At 38.1% G+C, this 20,000-nt stretch overlaps 1 protein-coding gene across 3 annotated transcripts in view; it reads left to right on the top strand.

Moving 5' to 3' along the window:
• Nucleotides 1-20,000, top strand: part of LOC134527668 (tropomodulin) — a 268,206-nt gene that overhangs the window by 166,482 nt on the left and 81,724 nt on the right. The gene's annotated exons all lie outside the window — the stretch shown is intronic.

A 20,000-nucleotide genomic window follows, 5' to 3' on the forward strand; every position in this document is an offset into this window, starting at 1 on the left:
CTCCACCAAGTATGTATCGGGATACATCATAGGCATAGAAGTCGCCACGAATAGGCTTGTGGGCCAAATTTTTTGGGTAGTAGGTCCTAGGCTCAGATTCTCGAATGTGGTCGCATGGAAAATTTCGGGACTCAAATTCGCAGTGAAACCTTTCTCGTAGCGCCTTTTTCTTGGAGATCTTCACAATGTCACCGATGTTAGCTTTACACTTTTGTGGATCTTTCTTCTTCGTGTTGGAAAACACTATTCTAAGGATGTGACTATCCTTTACGCCTTATGGCTTAATTTCCGTGGTAGAATGAACTGTGGAATTGTATACGCTTTTTAGTTTCGTAAAGATATCCAGCCACTTGTAATATCGTTAGCCGTGAACTGTCGCCACATCTTGGTGCGCAAAGTTCTGTTAAACCTTTCGACAACAGAGTATTTGACATTATTAAACGTTGAGTTTATTGCCAAACTTCTTCATCAAAGCCTTAAAAGTCGCATTGTAGACGGTGCGACGGTACAATATCATATTGTAAAATGTCCATCATGACCTTCGTTATGTCGATAGCATTCGTCATTTTCACAGATCTGGCCCAAGCAAACTTTATATACACATCGATGACCATCAACCTGTACTTTAAACATTTATTCAATTGTAAATATGGTATCATTTCAACAAGGTCCATCTAGAATAAATCATTAAGTCCGTGTACTACGACTTTGCGCCTAAGGTATTTCCATCTTGCAGGAACTGGACGTTTGCAAACGATTCCGGTTCGACTCATTGTATGTAACCAGCTTCCCCCAGTTCTTCGACTATTTCGTTAGTGAGCGAATAGTTTCCTGCACTAAGCGAAGCCAGTAGCAGTCAGACGATCGAACAATTCGTTTGGGTCATCCCAATACACATAGTCAAAGTTCTGACTACTTTTCAGCTTTTATAGAACCTTTACTGAAGAGATTTGTGAGAATGTCGATTTTTTCATTATGTTCGTCTTTATATATGCCACTTTCCGGATCGTTATCGAGAAAATGCGCATGAGTTAGTTCTAAAAGTTTTTTTTTACTCTTGCAAATCTTTGTGGGAATAGCTTTAAGGATCACTGCGAAACAGCAATTCGTACAGACCTGGAGTCCTGTGTGGTTTGTACTCTTCTACACATATATTTACTGGTAAAAAATCTATTTCTTCAGCACCAAGGAACCACCTATTATGTTTTATGTGCACTCCGTATGTCGTGTCATTATTCCGACTCGTGATAGATCTTAGGTATAACCGGATCATTGCATTGAACTGGTATCCGCCTTTCTTACGTATGGAAGAAATAATTGTGATTTGGCATAAGTCTTAACCAGTTTTTTAATGTCTTTTTCTTATGTATCAATATTATTTTTGAGGATTTATATTCAAAGTAGGCAAAGTAAACTTTGTGCCCATATATTGGCTGAGGTAACGGTAAATTAACGAAGATCCCTGGATAATGTTTAACATGTGTTATTCGTAAAATTAAGGTGAACATTTTTAACAGTGTGCTCCAGCTTCTCGCGCGTGGTCTCTCGGCCCCGCCCCAGAGGACCGCCCACGCGGTGACGTCTGCGCGACGGTCCTCGACAACAGCCGTCTTTTGTTCGCGAGATAACATCTCCGGCGCTCGTGGCGCGGCGTCCAATTAACATTCCTCGTCGAGGCGACCCTGCTGCAGCCAGCGGCCAGTTCCATGACGTCTCTATGAACTAGCCTGTGTTGGTGCGCGACATCTTAGCTCTCGGTGGGAGTCATTTCTTGAACGCGGCGGATGTCAAGGAACCACGGTGCTGCCATCAGTGGCGGATGGCGCGAACAAAAGTTCACAAACCCAAAGGAACACTTTATAGTATTAACCCGTTTAATATAATTGAAAGATGGGAATTATTTTAATAACATTTCTTGTTGAAAATCAGGCCAAACGCCGGGATTAAGTTGTTTTTTTTCAAGTCTCTTTCGCTTTTATCGGAGCCTTTTCATTATATAGTTTAAAATTTTGGGCTACAAATAAAATAATTCGATAGTCGACGTAGCTGCTCCGGCAGCGAATTCTAACGGCGGGTACGGAAACTACGTGTGATTCGCGTTCAGAAAAGTAGTTACAAACACAATTTGCTTGTATTTATAACGCTTGACATTGTTTTAAAGAATTGTGCGTTAAATGTTGTGTCCGAGTTTCGTATTATAAGTGTATTCGCTACATGATAAAACATGAATTTGCTCGTTACCGAAGTTAGATGTTGCAAATCACTGGCAAGTACTAAACACTTTTTTGATTTTAAAGGGGGGGGGGGGGGGGGTCCCATGAGATTTATGATTAGAGACCGAAGAAATTCACGGATTCATTTCGTGATAGGCTAGAATCAAAACTCATTTACTTCCATGCTGCTTTTGTGATTGGGCCATAGTTTATCTAAAGGACTCTCAGCCAATGAAGAACACTATACAAACGTAGTATCGAATCACTTGCATCCTCGATGACAGGTATCGCAAGTCTGAGCCATTGAGCAGGTGGCATTTTTCCAAGTATGTGGAGGATCGTGGAGTCTATTCTAGAGGTCATCGGAATCACGAAATTTGTCGTCTCGTATTTTAACGCGTGTATTTTCAGCGAAAATATTTCGTATTAGCTGTGTGTTGAAACACTGTAGCATCGTCTTTGTTTTGTGATTGGTCATTTTTCTTTCAGGTACACGCCCGCTGTTGGCAAAAGAATCACAGCAATTATGTGCGGAAGTAAACGCGTTCTGAAAGGCATTGCCAAATAAGGCAATGGCTTCTCTCGCATACGGCTGCCAATTACGAGGGAGAAACCGCTTACGCGGGCATAACCTACTGCAGTCTAGTGAACGATCAGATTTTTTCCGTGGGCAATATCGCCCACTAGTGATACAAAGTTGACATGTGGCGTAACACAGCTGTAATTATGTGGGCTTATAAGGTTTTTTTCACCCATATTCTCCAGTAAAACAATAGTTTTGTTCAAAACTGCTCAATCTTGATGAGGTTCTACTCTTACCAGATTTTGAATTAAAGGCTGTGACGAAAATATCTCACATGTTTCTCCGTCGCTCTTCCTACAAGATATCATTGCAATACGCGCATACTGATGGTTGTGCTGGCAACAAACGTCGATAATGCTTCAGAAATACAATTGCACTTTAAAAAATTGGATGTTTGAAGGTCTTTAGCATCAGGAAAATCAACAACCTAAGTTTTTAATTACTGTAAAAATCAGAAACTATTCAGTATATTTAAGGTCACTAAATTTAAACGAACTGGTTATACAACGTCTCTGCCAGTTTCGCTAACCCACTAATTGAGTCATGAATATTGTATTGGGTTTCAATCTGTATTTATTGCAATGCTGGTTTGCCAAGTAGATTTTGGCCGGGAGTGATTGTGTGATGGTGCATCAGAGTGCGATGTAAGAAACAACACTTTGTTCATATTTTCCAGAATTTTGTTGCAATGTAAAAAGCTTTGTCATGACAATAAGAAATGATAATTACGTTTTTACTATATCAGTGTTAGGAACTAGCGCCAAAATTTATATTCGTTATTTTCTATAGAAGTACCCGGGAAAGTTAGGGAGAGGTCAGTTAATTCTGTTCGTGAGGTTTTTAGGACAACCTGATCCTTTAGGATGTAGACCATAGTCCAATGCATAGGGTCGTGTACTTTTCGCAGCATGATCTCCACACCAGCTGGGTTAAAATTTTGTAACAGACTAAACTATACACAAACGCGTGCATAATCAGGTTGATGTCCTGTGTTCATTGGCTGCTGCTACATTTCGCGTTCTCTCCGGGTCGCGCGTAATTGGCTCACATTTGTTTTTAATTTTTTTCGAAGGTTTTTGTAATTGGCTTCTGGTCCTTAGAGCGTGTGAGATAACACGTGATCCAGTTTCAAGGGCCGAATTTCATTTCTGGCTGTGGTCAAATGATAGCATGAGTTTTGCATGTCTCTACAGACAATTGTTCTAAGCGTAAATTTTCAAATGTATTTCCGCGGTGGAACGGGTGTAGCTAGGAGGCTGTCTCCGCGTGGCTGAGGGCTGCGCTAGAACAACAAAATGGCGCCGGGGAGATCTGGCAACGTCTCAGCGGCAAGGGTTGCGACACGAACTGGCCGCCGCGCCCCGCCAGGCGCCCCAAAACAGCCGCCCTCCCGCACAACGGACCAGAGCCGCAATAACAATAGCCCGTCCGTCCGTCCGTCCGTCCGTCCTCGGCCGCCGAGCGATTCTCAACACTCCGTTCGTTCGTCCGTAATAATAGGCCTACCTTCCCTGCTATATTCTGCCAACTGTTGAGAAAACTTAAATGTTTGAGGAAATTTCTTTTTATGACAAAATTAGTTTAAAAATATTGTAAGCTATTCCATCATTTTCAATTTTTTTTTCCACTCTGGTATTTATTTTTACATTTTCAGGGTTACCATGCGTATTAATTACGTTTTTCTGTGAATAGGACTATTTTAGTTTCACTACACAAACTGTAAAATGTGTTCAATTATAATTTCAAAAAAATATTATGTAAGCATATAGAGAATTAAACAAAGTTCAAAAACTTATCTTATGTATATACGTATATGTTTTTTTTCGTTTTTTCCGTATGTGTTCCTAAACTATTCATCCGATTTCATTTAAATTTTGCACACTTCACCTTTGAAACACGAAAAAGGTCAATATCTAGTTTAGATTTTTAAAACCACCCCCATCACCCTACCCCCTCCCCCTTTAAACATTTTTTTGTACTTTTTAATGAAATTTAACACACTTTGCGTTTAAATTGAGAGGAAAATTACTGTCTCCAACCGACTTACAAAAAATGGGAAAGTCGATGAACCACCCCCATGCCCCGTTCTTACCATATAAGGAAGAAATTGGTACTTGATGAAAATTTGCACACACGTCATTCAAAATAAGAAGAAAATTACTGTTCAATTTAGCTAAGGAAAAAAATATATGATCACTGCCTACATGAAATTTTGAAAAACCACTCCATCCCTCTTTTTTATACTATAGAGCAGGGGTTCCCAAAGTGTGCGCCGCGGCGCCCTGGTGCGCCGTAGAAAGGGCGCCGTGAAGCGATTCTCTTTATCATTCTCCGAAACCTCAACTTAAGTGTTCGCGGTACAAAATAAACAATTTAATTTCTAGCGCTCGCGTATTGCTTCGCTTACTTGCGCACTCGCCGATACTTATCTACTACACGCCCAAGACAACTGTAGTCCCGGTAAAAATGTGAACTACCCAAGGTCAGACGGACCCCTCCCTCCGCAACACTGTCCCCTCCCTTCTCCTAGTCCACCTCAAGGGTCGGAACGAATGTCGCGGGTGGGACGGCAAGTAGAGCTGTTACCATAAGTCACGACACAGTGCGAGGACACGGGCGTATCGGTGTTCAAGTATTTCACGGATCCTTTGAAAGCGGAGCAAGGTTTCGAAGCGTGCGTGACTGTAATATAACATGTATTGACAACAAATCACAAAGCTATATATAGCCAGTACAGGTAAGTGATTAGCAATTGTAACATGTCAGGAGTTAAAGAACTAAGTGGCTGAGTGGGAGTTTGTTACATGCACTTAGCAAAAAACTGTGTTGAAACGTTCAATAGAAGTAAACAATGAAGAAAGACCGCAGTGTGTCGCAGTGTGTGCTCTGTTTGAAAATTTTATCAACCGAAAGTATGCTTCCAAGTAGTTAAAGCGACATCTCGAAACCATTCACCCGGCTATGGTTGAAAAATCGCGTGATTTTTTAAAATAAGAAATTACAAAATTTAAAAAAAAAAAAAAAAAACACAAAATGTGTTTACTCAACAAGGCTCAGTACCTAACAACGCGCTGTTAGCATCCTTCAAGGTAGCATACAGGGTGGCGAAATGAAAAAAAAAAAAAAAAAAAACTCATACTATTGCAGAAGAGCTTGTTCTACTGGCTGCTCTCTACATGGTGAATATTATGGTGGGAGAATCGGCGGGAAAATTAATTTCTAAGGTACCCTTATCTAACATTACTATCAGTCGAAGAATCTATGACATAGCTGAGGATCTAAATCGCCCATTAATAGAAAAAATGAAAGGCAAGGAATTTGGTCGGCAACTTGACGAGACTAGTGACAGTAATAATGATGCACATCTGATTTGTTACGTACGCTTTGTGGCTGACAATATTATTGTCGAAGAACTCTTATTCTGTAAAAACATTACCGAAAGTGCAAAGGCTCATGACTTGTTTGAAATTCTTGACAAGTTTATTATAGAAGTTGGTTTGAACTGGGAAAAATGTATTGGTGTATGTACAGATGGTGCTCGATCAATGTCTGGCAGGTACTGAGGATTACAAGCGCTTATTTGTAAAAAAGCCTCGAATGCTGTGTGGACCCATTGCATCATCCATAGAGAAGCGCTTGCGTCAAAGTCGATGAGTTCTGAATTAAACCAAATATTAGAACATGCCATTGGCACTGTAAATTACATTAAAACTAGACCCCTAAAAGTCAGACTCTTAAAAAAACTTTGCATAGATATGGGAGCTGAACATACAGCACTGATATATTACTGCAATTCACGATGACTTTCCTGTGGAAATGTCTTAATTCGTGTGTTCGAATTACATAAAGAAATTCACAGTTTTTTACAACAAGAGCATTATGCAAACTTCTGATACTTTGCTTAACCAGATTTTTTGCTAAAACTAGCATATTTGTGCGACATATGTGCGACGATGTGAAAAACATAACAAACTGAATCTGTCTTTGCAAGGCAACAACATGCACATTCTGAAACTACTGGAGAAGATCGCTGCGTTTAAGAAAAAACTGCAGTTTTGGATTTAAAAAATTAATGAAAATCGCGGTCAAGATTGTTTCCCACAGTTGTATGAATATGCGACATCAAATGAGCTTGTTGTCTCACAAGACTTGATGACCCTTTTCACGGAACACCTTTCGAAGCTCATTGAATGGTTTTCAAAATACTTTGCCGAAGACGATGTCGATAAATATGCATGGATCCAAGACCCATTCCATGCACAAGCTCCGCCAGAATTTACATCGGAAGAAGAAGAATGTCTCATTGAACTCTCTTGCGACAGCAGCCTTATAACTAGATTCATATGTTCCGATTTGGTGGAGTTTTGGATATCGGTTCAAAATGAGCTTCAAAACTATAAGAAATTTCATTCCTTTTGCAACATCTTATTTGTGCGAAGCTGGATTTTCAGCTGTAGCTATAATCAAGATCAAATATCGCTCAAAGATCAATGTGGAGCAAGAAATGCGAGTAGCAGTATCAAACCTTATTCCACGTTTTGAAAAAAATGTGTGAATATCACCAAGCTCACCCATCACATTCACTAGCTAGGTAGCTATTTTTTATTTTATTTTTGTTGTTCTTAAGTCTCTCTTGAATGTGTTTGTGTTAATTTTATATTTTTATAAATATAAATATACAGTCCAGATTCATAATGTGGATATTTTAATTTTTGTGCTTATCTACCTAACTAGTATCATTGTACCTATCTATTTCGACGAGCCAAATAGGCTAGGGCGCCGAGACAAAATAGTAAACATGAATGTGCGCCGCGGACTGAAAAAGATGGGGAAACCATGCTATAGAGCATAATGTTCGTACATATAAATAAAGTTATGCACAATTAACGTTAAAAACAAGAGAAAAATTAATGCATTATCTAATTTCAAAATAGCCACTCCCATATTCCTGTCTACTTGAAGTATAGGGTTCCACCCCGGCCCCCTTTCCCAGCATTTTAACAGATTTTTGGTATTTCGTTATGAACGTTTGCCACCTGGCGTTAAATGAAGAGGAAGATAACTGTCTATATTCGATTTAAAAAATGGTCTCATTCCCCTGTCTACATGCGATTTCTAAAAACCCACCCCTAAAGCCCCTAAAGCAGTATTATGGAACTTCTTGATGAAATTTTTCAAATTATACTTTCAAGTTAAGAGACAACTATCTGTCTAATTTTAATTATAATTCACCCCTTCAAATTATCTATATGGGATTTATAAAAACCATCCCGTCTACCTTTCCCACCACTTAAAGTATAGTACTGGTACAACTTGATAACACCTTACACAGACACGTGACGTTTAAATGAGAAAAATTACCGTCTATCTCATGATTTATATTTTAAAAAAAAGTTTATTGAATACATACTATTTCTAAAAAACTACCCTAGCCCTTTTCCCCACCCCTGTAAGGAAACTTTTTCACTTCTTAATAAAAATTTTCACAACTGAATTTAAAAATAAAACTAAAACTAATATTAAACCTATATTTTTTCCTGGTTACATGAAGTTTAGAAATAACTACCCCCTTTCCATTTAACTACACCTTAAAGAATATTTTTGGCTCTCCTTGGTAAAATTTTGAACAGATCACGTAAAAAAAGGGGGGGGGGGGGGGGGTTTATCGTCAACATCCAATTTAAGAAAAATAAATTCACTGAAAACATGACATTACGAAAAATAAAATTCCCTTTCCTAACACTTAAAGCAGTATTTTGGCCCTTCTATATGAAATGTTGCGCACTTGACGTTAGAAATGAGGAGACCACTACTGTCTAATCTGATTCCTTCCACCCCACCCCCACCCCTCAACATCAGCCTTGTTTACCCCTTGAATCATAATTTGGTCAACTCTGAATAAAATTTTGCACACTTGACGTTCAAATAAAGAAGACAATTACTGGCTACATCCTATTTCGGAAAAAAAATTAAAACCTAATTTACTCTGTGATCAGCCCGGAAAACTCCGGGTACTTCAGCTAGTAATATAATAAAACTTGACAAGCAAAACCCTTGCTGACATTTTGAGGTTATAATTCTAACCATCCATCATTGAGAAGTATGAAGTTACCAAACTTTTTACGGATGAATGAATAACATTTTTCGTACAATATGATTGGCTGCAGGACTATAGTGATTCAGGACTCGCGTGGCCGTCAAGCGGAGGGCGCTAACGACAAAGAGGAATATGGACTATTAGAGACCCGGAAATTTCACGGAAATTTTTTTGATGGTAGTTAAAATTCGCAGTTCTGTGTATACGCTGTACCCACATCTGCTTCTTATTGGTGGAGTCCTTACTGTTTAACCTTCCCGTCTTTTGAATGGATCAATTTAATTCGGTCACTCACTGCTAGCTGGTTGTTGACTGGCCCACAGTCGTAGAAGGAGTGTCCAAACAACTGTGGTCCAATAATAAAAGCATTTGTTAGATATAAACGTTTGCAGTCTAACTGGTGACAAAATAATTCGCGAAATTTCCGGGTCTCTCGTGAAAGATAGAATCACCATAATTTCGCGGATTCATTGGGTAGCAAAGTATACTTAAGAGACACGCAGTTCTACTTCACGTTGATGATTGGACAACAGTGCTCTTGACACGCCCTTTACGACCCTGATCCAATTATGAACAAGGAAAGAAGTGGTTACCCAGTCACTAGGAACTGGAAAAATTCGCAAGTTCATTGACCTCCAGGATGGACTCAAAGATCCTCTGCATACTCGGGGAAACATCGCCTGTTCATTGGCTGCTGGCTTGTTGAGGCGTCTCAACTGGGTGACTTGTGATTCGACACTTCTTTGATTAAAAGTTTCTAACTGGCCGAGATTCCTCCACGTTAACAGTGGACCAATAGCAGAAGAAGCTAAAAGGTATAATTACTTATATTTTATCATATCACGAAATGAATCCACGAGTTACGTGCAACTCGCCAGAGAATGACCTTGTTATCAACCAATGAGCACTCTAAAAATGCGTCATTATGTATAGGCAAGAGGAGTCTAGCCGGGAGTGGAATGAACCCTTGAGATAATCGTGTTTCTTGTGATGGTCGAAAGTTATAACCTAGGCTTCTATTTAGCAACGTCCTTGGCACGGAATTTTACGAGGATTGCGGAACGACAGTGGGGCAAGAGTGGACGTGTGTCTGGCCTGGAGCTGTTGGGTCGCGAGAATGCGCGGGGGTGTGCTGTAAACAGACGTCAGACAACAAGAAGTTTTGAGAGCCCGCCCGTAGTCGTCTACAGCTAATCGGAGTTCCTTTTGTAAACGCCTGTCGTAGTCATTCTTGCCGCAAATGCGTGGAATTCAACTCCCAAGCCGATCGTGAAATTGCTATCCTAATATTTCCTGTCCCTGAAGATGACAATATACCCTAAATTTGTTGTTTTTTTTCAACGCCAGGGTGGAATCTAAATTCTTGTGCAAAATCATGACGATGTCATTTGATGAAAAGCTGCTGTCACGTTGTACCCTCTACCGTGATTGGACGACGTAATATTTTTCGTAATTGGCTTCTTATCTTTGAGGAAGAATGAATAGAGACAGGAAAAATTAAAGGATAAATTTCATTTTATGCTAAAAATTAACTAATTATACCTTTGTGCTTCTTTTGCTATTGTTTCACTGTTAAGCTGGAGAACTATTGACCAGTTCAAAATTCTCAATCAAAGAAGTGTCGAATCACAAGTCACCCAGTTGAGACGCCTCACAAGTCAGCAGCCAATGAACAGGCGACATTCTCCCGAGTATGCAAAGTATCTTGGAGTCCATCCTGGAGGTTATTGACCCCGCGAATTTTTCCAATTCCTACCCATGAACGAATGACACTCGTGAGTAAAATTGAAATGATTTCATTCTAGTTTGTTGTAAAATAATCTTTAGAATTTGGCATATTCCTACCTAATTTAACGGTATATGAGCCCTCTAAGCTAGACTCAAAAGTCCTACTCATAGTCGAGGGATGGTAAAATCTCCATTCAGAAGGATGTTAAAATTTCGTTGGGTTAAAATACTTGCAGAATAAATTCACTGGCCTTTGTGTATGTGAGCCGACGTAAACTGTCCAATGACTGATAAGTTTGTCAATATCTTCTTGAATGCGCTCCTCGTTATTTTGTACTTCTTCAGTGGCAGGATTTCCTCAGCGCAGAGGTCCATTGTGAGCTATGGGTCAATCAAAGAAGCAGTAAACATTACAATGCTTTTATTTTAGGTTGTTTGTAAATTAATTCGCGAATTTTTTTATTCTCTAGTTACCAGAAATTATTTAGCCCAAATTTCACGATTTATCGTGGAAAATTTTCAATTTTAGGCTTCGATACAACCTAAATATTTTTGTAACTTGTCATGTCTTATTGGCTATTATCGGTGAAAGAAGTTCGTTCTGCACTTTACTCAGCCAATGAGTAAGCACATAGACTACTGCAATACAAAACGTCTATTATTCGTCCTAAAATTATTACGTAATGTAAAAAAAAAATACTCCTGCCATTTGTAAAACATTTATAGTGGTGGATTGTAGACTATTTAAGAGATAAACATTTTCGAGAAAATTTATCATCTCTACCCATAAGTAGAGCCATGATTACTTCACGGATTCATTGAGTTTGGTAATTGGACTACAGTGCTCTTGACTCGCCTTTGACGACCCTGAGTGTCAGTTATAAACAAGGAGAAGAAATTGTTACCCAATCACGTGTAACCCGCCAAAGGATCTGACCTTGGTATCGACCAATGAGCACTCTAAAATGTCTTCATAATATTTAGACAAGTTGAGTTTTGCTTGGTGTAAAATGGATGTGCAAAATAAACTTGGCTCTAATCATCGGTCCTGCGAATCCCGCGTGGATCATTGAGAAACACAACACAGCGTCTAACACAAGCGGCAGACAATGAACAATCAGTTCTTTCTCGAGTATGAATAAGACTCTGTGGTGCAAAAGTATGGACAAAATATTGACAGTATTTTTATGTTAAAACACTGTAGCATCGTCTGTGTTTCGTGATCGATTGAGTTTCTTTCAGGCCCACTGTCGGCACGCGAATCACAGCAATTTTTGTGTGGAAGCAAAAGGCGTCCCGAATAACCCGGCCAAATACAGCAATGGCTCCTCTTGCAGACGGCAGCCAATCACGGGGAAGAAACCGCTGACGCGGGTATGCCTTATTGCAGTCTGGTGAGCGATCAGACTGTTTCGCCATAAAATTACTGCATATAGACATACCTTAACGCAGTGTACGAATTGTCAGGGCATCTTTTTGACGTAAAACTCGTCTATTCGCTCGTTACAGTGATAGTCGGTCGAACTTTCTTGTGTGACAAAATACCGTCCGATTTGAATCGCTAATAAATACGAGACTAATAATGCGTCAAAAATGGTTGAGCCCACAATGGATAGCTCATGCCCGTACGTGTTTGTTGCGCGGTATTCATTTTGCCTGTGACGTCATCGTACCAGTGTATGCGCATGCGCGTGAATGTTAAGATACCTGCCCCTAGTAGTCATTATTATCATTGTTTGTGCTGGAGGCAGGTTGCATTGTCGCGTCACCATTCTCCAGCGGAAGCTGTCCGCGGTCACCGGCTGTTCCCGACGGTGAAGTAGCGCCGACAAGCGCGCTATAACTAGTTATTGTTTACGACGCCTCCGCTATTGTGCTGCTGGGAGCGACAGAGAGGGGGAAGTGGGTTGGTGAAAGTTCCCGACTGCTGGGCACAGCGGTGTGAAAGGACTCGTCTGTCCTTGACTAGGGGAAGAGGGGGAGGGGGGTTAGAGAGAGAGAGTTGCAGAGGTAAACTAAGGAGTCATCGAGGCGTATGGCTACGAAGGTACAGCCCGGAGGAGATTCATTCTGTGCGAGACAGCGCGAAGACTCAAGCTGCGGTCTTAAGCTCCTCTCGCGAAGGTTAGTTTCTCTTAGGCCCGGCGAATCATTATTTAAGATATTTTACAAACTATTTTGTACAATTTTTCTGCAAACTTTGCTATAACTTTGTTTTCGACTTATTTTAAAAATTATGTTTTTGTGGGTTTTTTTCTCATTGATTTATTCACATGCATCAACGGCGCATTTGTTTGCAAAAATTCCAACCTAATATTTCGCTGTTTCGAAACACATTTAATTTTCTCCCGAAGATATTTTACTTTTGTCAATATTTGCGTGTAGTTGATACCAAATCATTTATTAGACGTAAGAATATGTTCAATTAAGGTCTTAAAGTTATATATAACACATCAACCTTTCACTTTTATGTGATTTGTTACACCTGATTAAATCATAGTTGATGGTGGTCTTTTAAAATCAAATAATTTTACTTAATAATGATCGCAGGCTTTTACGGCCATTGTCTTAAGTAGCTTGGCTTCTGGATTTAGCCGCGTCCAAGGAGAATATATCACCGATGTTTCGGTCGACATTGCAGTCGTCATCTTCAGGGTAGAGCTACCTACTCAACTCTACCCTAATGATGGCGAGTGCAATGTCCACTGAAACATTGGTGATATATTCACCTTGGACGTGGCTACAAACCAAAAGCCAAGTTCCTTTAAATAATTTTACTGTATATAAAAAATAAGTGCAACCGCCATTTCAACTAAATTATATTTCATAAATATTTCATTGGGATCAATAATATTGTTTGCTGGCTACTCATTTACATGTACCTGTTTTTCGCATAAAATAATTCTTCGAAATATTTCTTGAATAACATTTTTTTTTACTGTACTGTTGATATAACATTTAACACAGCGTAGATATGTACATGCGAATCACTATTGCATTTTTTTTTCATACTAAGGTAGTTGCAGAAACACTTTCCCCGATAAGACCACCCCCCCCCCCTCCCCCCCCTCGATTTTGCTCATTTACGAACTCGGTTGAGATTTTCCATCTCTCTATTTTATGTATCAGTCGGGAAGTAATATGTGAAAAATTACGGCAATTTTCGTGGACATTATAACAGATATAAATGTATGTAAATGGTTGAGTTGACGGAGATTTTGGGGTTTACAGCAAGTTGCACCATGATGAACACTGCAAGTCAGGCACTGCATCCTTATAGGTCTAATAGAGTTGGTTACGGCCAGTTACAAAATAAATGCTGCTGGCGCGAAATAAAAAAATATTTCAGTGCAACAAGCAATCAACTTATTGCAAGGAATCGGTCTTTTTAATCGCCATATTTTTAAGACAGAGACCACAACTAGAGAGAGACACCTGTATCTCGTGGGAACAATTGACTGTTGGTTAGACTTCTGACACATTGTATTAATGTTTTATTTTCTTATTTGTTTTATGTATGTTTGCATATATGTTTTATGTACGTGTGTATGTCATTCTATGCAAAATATTTTTACACTTATAAAATGTACAATTGACTGTCACTTCTTACTACTCTTATTGTTGGAAGAACTACTTTCTTACTTGTTGTTGTTGTATGAGCAATCATGGGAGTTACGTATCACGGTATGAGTTTCTTCATGGGCTAACTAAAGATTTTCAAGCACGTTCTCCATTCAAATCCAACAAGAAAAGTATTGCTGAAAATATATTTTAAGTGTATCGAAAACAAGAAATCGGTAATGGCATGTATTTTCCGCTCATTATACTGCAATAAGCTATTTCCTAACGAACGGTTACGTCCTTGTAATTGGTGACCATCTGCAAAATAAGCCATTGCCTTATTTTACTGGGTTTTCTTCCATGTCAAATTTCTGTGATTCGTGACCGACAGTGGCGGTGTGTACCTGAAATAAACTTAAAACAATCACGAAACGCAGACTATGCTACAGTGTTTTTACACATAGCGTTCCCTACACATAATATAAGGTGGTTAGTTTGAAGCAATCTGCGATAGTTGAAGTTTACGATACTAACTAGCCTCCAAAAAAAAAACTTTTACACATTTCTGTATTATTCATGCCAATATAATAATCTAAAATGTAAGGTTAAGTGTGCCCTATTGATTTCACCACCTACCCACTATAACATGGCTTTGTGGGAACCCCCCCCCCCCCCTCTTTTTGCTTTCCCCCCTTCGCAACACCATGAATTGTTGTTACTAACATGTACTGTGCCGGCAACAAACTACTGACATGTACACTTAACCAGTTAGAATAAGGTTACATACACTCTTAGAAATTACAGTATATTTACTGACTTTTCGACGAAGAATCCACCTCAAACGAAGTGTTCGTAATTTCAGATAACTTGATCTTGGTAAAAACCTACGCCGTATTTCGACTTCCGAGTTCTGTTTGTGGGGTACCAAGATTATTCTTGTGTATTCATGTTCAAAGTTAAAATATAGCACCCGTAATTTAACGAAGATACCCGTACATTACGAAGATCCATAGATAATTTGTAGCCAGAATTATCCGTAAATTTAAGAAGAAAAAATTTTAACAGTGTAGGATCATGAAAAGTTTACGTTAGTATTTGAAATATACATGACTGCAAACAAATAGGTTTACACTTAAATGGCCTGTTTCACTGGATTACGAATTGTTTGACACGCCTTGAAGGACTAGAAGTCAATTAAAAAAGTAACGTGTAGCCAAATCAAGATAGAGTGTACGATATGGTAGCAGCCAATAAGAAAATGACACCGATCTGATTATGTGCAAGAATATTGAAAATAATATGAATTTTTAAGTTCTCTGAATAAACATAGGTAGATTCCGAATAAAATATGACGATGAGAAACGTACCGTAAAACGGGGTTACCGTGACTTTAAGGGTAACTTTGACAGTTTTTGGGGCTTCTTTAACAAAGCGCCAAAATACTGTTTAAACGTGTGCGGAGCGAACTCGCGTGACCTTTGTTTGCAGGGAGGGGTTTGCGGGGAGTGGGTTGCGTTCTGATCACCTGACTCACCGACTAGTCCGACCGTGTTCGTCGTGTTTGTAGTGCGGTGCGTAAATACGGCTTCGCACTGTTTGGATGTCTAGTTTTCGGTAAGTTTGTAGTATTATTTACTAAAGCATAAAGATTAGGGTATATTAAGATATATATGTGTGCATCTTTGATTTAATTGTTGGTATATATGGTTTTTATATTTGTTATAGGTTAACCTTGTGTTAATTTGCATCACAATGGTAGGAACGTATAAAAGAAAACTGGGTGCTCGAAACTATAAAAATTATAGCGATAAAGACCTTGCAAAAGCCGTTACCCAGGCAGGTGCTGTGAAGAAGTACAAAATAATAGGGCCACCATTCTTAACACGATCCATCACAAACACGAAGGAAAGCCAGGCCATCCCACTGTTTTGACGCCTCAGAGTGAGAAATTAATAGCAGACACCGTGTGTGTACTAGCAGACTGGGGTTTCCCTTTCACAAAGGCCGACATCCGAACCATAGTTCAAATGATTATCAATAAGGAAGGTAGAGTCGTAAAGCAGTGGAAAGACAGCTTGCCGGGCTATGACTTTGTGAACGAATTTACAGCTTGAAACAACCTCACGCAGAGACTAGCCACAAACATCCAAACTTGAAGTGCATCAGTGGGTCCTAACGAGATAAAAGAGTGTTTTGAGAATTTGAGACCAGCTTTAGAGGAGACACATTCTGCTCTAATTTATAATTATGGTGAAACAAATATTACAGACGACCCGGGGCAATAAAGTCCTAGGGTGGTATTCATATTTATGTCTTGAGCAATTCCTTCGTCAAGAAATTCTTATATGCATTCTTATTTAAATATTTGGGTGCCATAGACGTTTTTTGAGATTGTCTCAAGAGATCGCAAACAAGACAGTCTTGGTGAAGGAAGACCATCTTATGATAGTCCCATATTTCTTATTTCTGAGAGGGTATTCTCATGTATCATAGTCGTTGCTTGAGAACACCATCACATAAGCATGTTTAATAGTCGCTGAGACCTTTCTTAAGAACACGAATAAGACCATCTGGAGACATGTCTCAAGCAATTGCTTGTTCAGATCGCAGTGTATAAAATGGCTGATTCTCGTGAACCTCGTATTTTTAAACTTATATAAATCCTATATGAAGTGCTGAAGTAATTTGATATGTGTTTTAAATGAATTTAGTGTTTGTGACTGGTGGTTACATTTTTAAGTGCTAACCAGACCCATTTATTTACATATCGATTACAGAACAAGTACAATGGATGTGGAAGATGATGAGTTAAATGATGGTTGATGAAGTTCATACCATCATCAAAAAGATAAAATCTATATACGTGGCACCCAGAATCAATTTAAAAATATTTAAAATAAACTGTGGAATTTACAGTATTCATACATAATCTCCCTCTGAAATTTCTTAGAACTCCGGTAGTGTAATGGAGTGCGGGGGCTCTGGGTTCGAATTCCGGGTAAGACATGGTTGTAATTTGTGTTGTCCTTATCGTCTCCTTGGCGCTTATCCATACACCAACAACTACAACCACAATTTCACAACGACGCGGGGTTACATTAAAAAAAACATTAAGGGGGGAAGATGATTGGCACATTGGTGACTGTCAAACTTGCCAGTGTGCCAACCAACTTTTAAAAAAAAATTTAAAAAAATTGTTAGAGTGATAGATCTCGGATAAAGATTATAAGTTGAAATAGTATCTATAGTTCAAATCTTGTTATATACCAAACTTTTATTTAGTTACAGGTTATTGAATACAAATATAACTTTAAGAAAAATTGTATTAATAATATTTTTGTTTATATATTTTGTTTGTATATTTATGTTATTATATATTTAAATATATAGCTAAGTCCATTGGTTTGGTTATTTTATACTCGGTAGGTATTTTGACATATGTTTTGCTTCTAATAAGATTCAATTACAGGATCACAAGTAACTTGAACAAGAAAAATTAACCTATTCTATTAGGAAATGAATGTCTAATTTTATTGATGAATAAACGAACACTTTATATGAAATTAACTACGTGCCTGTTAGCCTTGCATTAAAGCAAAACCCAATTCACTCCTATCCTTTTAATGTTATGTAACTGGAGTTTCAAATTCAATCTCGTTAAGCCTAAATCTAATATTTTTTTTAATACTAAGACAACTAAGTTATTTGTTTACAAGTGACGCGCAGAAAGTAAAATATCAAAAATTAATTGTAGGTTATATTTATATACTTTTAGAATAAATGTCTGAAATTTTATAAACTTTACACATTTGATTCAATGGACAGTAACATGTTTACAAACTCCCTTAAAAAACCAATATCTCATCTGTATGAAGTATTTACATCTCGTTAGAGCAGTACCAAATCATTTTCGTAATATATTTTAAATATGACCCATTATAACTGCAAGGGGTGGAAAAAAGCAGGGGTTAAAGGATAAATAAATTCATAATTTCCTTCATTATTAAATATGTTACAATTTATTGTAAATCTTCAAATACTAACTAAAACTTTCTTTTGAAACAATTGTTGATAAGACGAACTACTGCAAGGAATAGAAGAAAAAAAGTTCGGAATGAAAGAAATATTACTTCTGTACTCTGTATACTATCAAATCCATTCTTATTTATTTATTTTTAATCTTTTTAATATTATGTTGAACTTATGTTGTAGATAAATTTTGATACCAGCCATTATTACCGCAAGGGGGGCGAAAGTACCTACTCAAAAACTATTGAAAAAATTTGTCTGAACAATTTTTGAGACGAAATATGGAGGTTGAAATAACAAAAGAGAATTTAAAAATTTAAAATTCCTTCCTACGTAGCTTTCACTATTAGATTCGTTCAAACTTATTGTTAAATTTGTAAACATAATTTTTTCTTATTTAATGTTAAAATTTATTTTGCTGTGTAGTTAAATAATAGGTATATTTTGATTAAACTAATATTTATGGTACCTTATCCTGAAGCTGAAGCAGAGTGACATTTCCACAAAAAAATGCAAAGAGCAGTTTTTCAGTTTTTCATCATCTGAAATGTTTTTTTATCATTTTGTAAATGCTCGTTGCATTAAAAAAAAAATAGTTATTCAGTAATAACAGTTATGGAGATGCTAGTTTAGGGTAGTAATACTTGAAAAACGGTAATACCAAGTTAATGGGTAATTAAGTTAGGATAACTACATTAAAACTATAGTTGAAATGATTTATTCGTTTAGATTAGCAACATAAATGATATGGTAAAATAAGTTAAATTGTTTCTTATGCCGTATAAGCGAAAATAACTGTAGAAATGTAGCAGAGCTATTTTAAAAACAGTTTAACCTATTTTTAATATTATTTTGAAAATAGTACATTATTAAATCGTTTGATACATAATGTCTTAACTTTCAACTTGCACAGGAAAGACAAAAGTATAGCAACTTTTTAATAGAAGGTGTGCATCTTTGTGGTTGCAAAACACCTCTGTTTCCAGGTGTTATTCAAGAGTATTGAAACAATAAAAACTCTTCCTCGCCTCAACGTACAAGCACACCTTAAATTTTGGGGTTTCAGTGCTCTGTGTGAAAAGTAGCCGAATATTTAACGAACGAGTCAAGTCGGCAAGATTCGTGTATGCTCGTGTCTTTTCGGCTGTCTTAAGTGATTGATTCGTCAAGCCGGAAGAACGTCAAACAAGTTGTTGCTTGACCACGGAGACTTCATGAAGCTTATATTGTTCACGGACTATGAAACATGGATATTGAAATCGCTGCCTTGAGAAACAAGACGGTCTTCGCCAAGATGGACTCAAGAGACTGCTCAAGACACAGCTATTAATACCAGCCCTAGTACGCTGAGGGCACAAACGTTTCGAAAGAGTCCAGGAGCATTCGAAATCATCTATCAGCATCATGTTCTGTGGCACAGCTGAAGGACAACTGATTCCTCCCATGGTTGTCTACAAATCGAAGCACCTTTACGACAACTGGACACAGGGTGGGCCACCGGTAACTATTTACAGGAACAGTAACAGCGGCTGTTTTGATGTGAACCTCTTCGAGGTATGGTTCTTCAAAATATTGCTACCGCGCATCCAGGAACACAGAGAAAAAAAAATCAAAAAGCTGTTGTCATTGGTAACAATTTGGCTTCTCATTTTTCACCTGAAGTCATGAAAACTGCACTAGAAAACCACATTTATTTTACAACTCTGACACCAAACTCGACGCATATGATGCAACCACTGGACGTGGGTATCTATGGGCCTTTAAAGAAACAATGGCGGAAGGTTCTGGA

The sequence above is a fragment of the Bacillus rossius genome, chromosome 1 (assembly GCF_032445375.1).
Source record: "Bacillus rossius redtenbacheri isolate Brsri chromosome 1, Brsri_v3, whole genome shotgun sequence".
In the NCBI taxonomy this organism is placed as follows: domain Eukaryota; kingdom Metazoa; phylum Arthropoda; class Insecta; order Phasmatodea; family Bacillidae; genus Bacillus; species Bacillus rossius.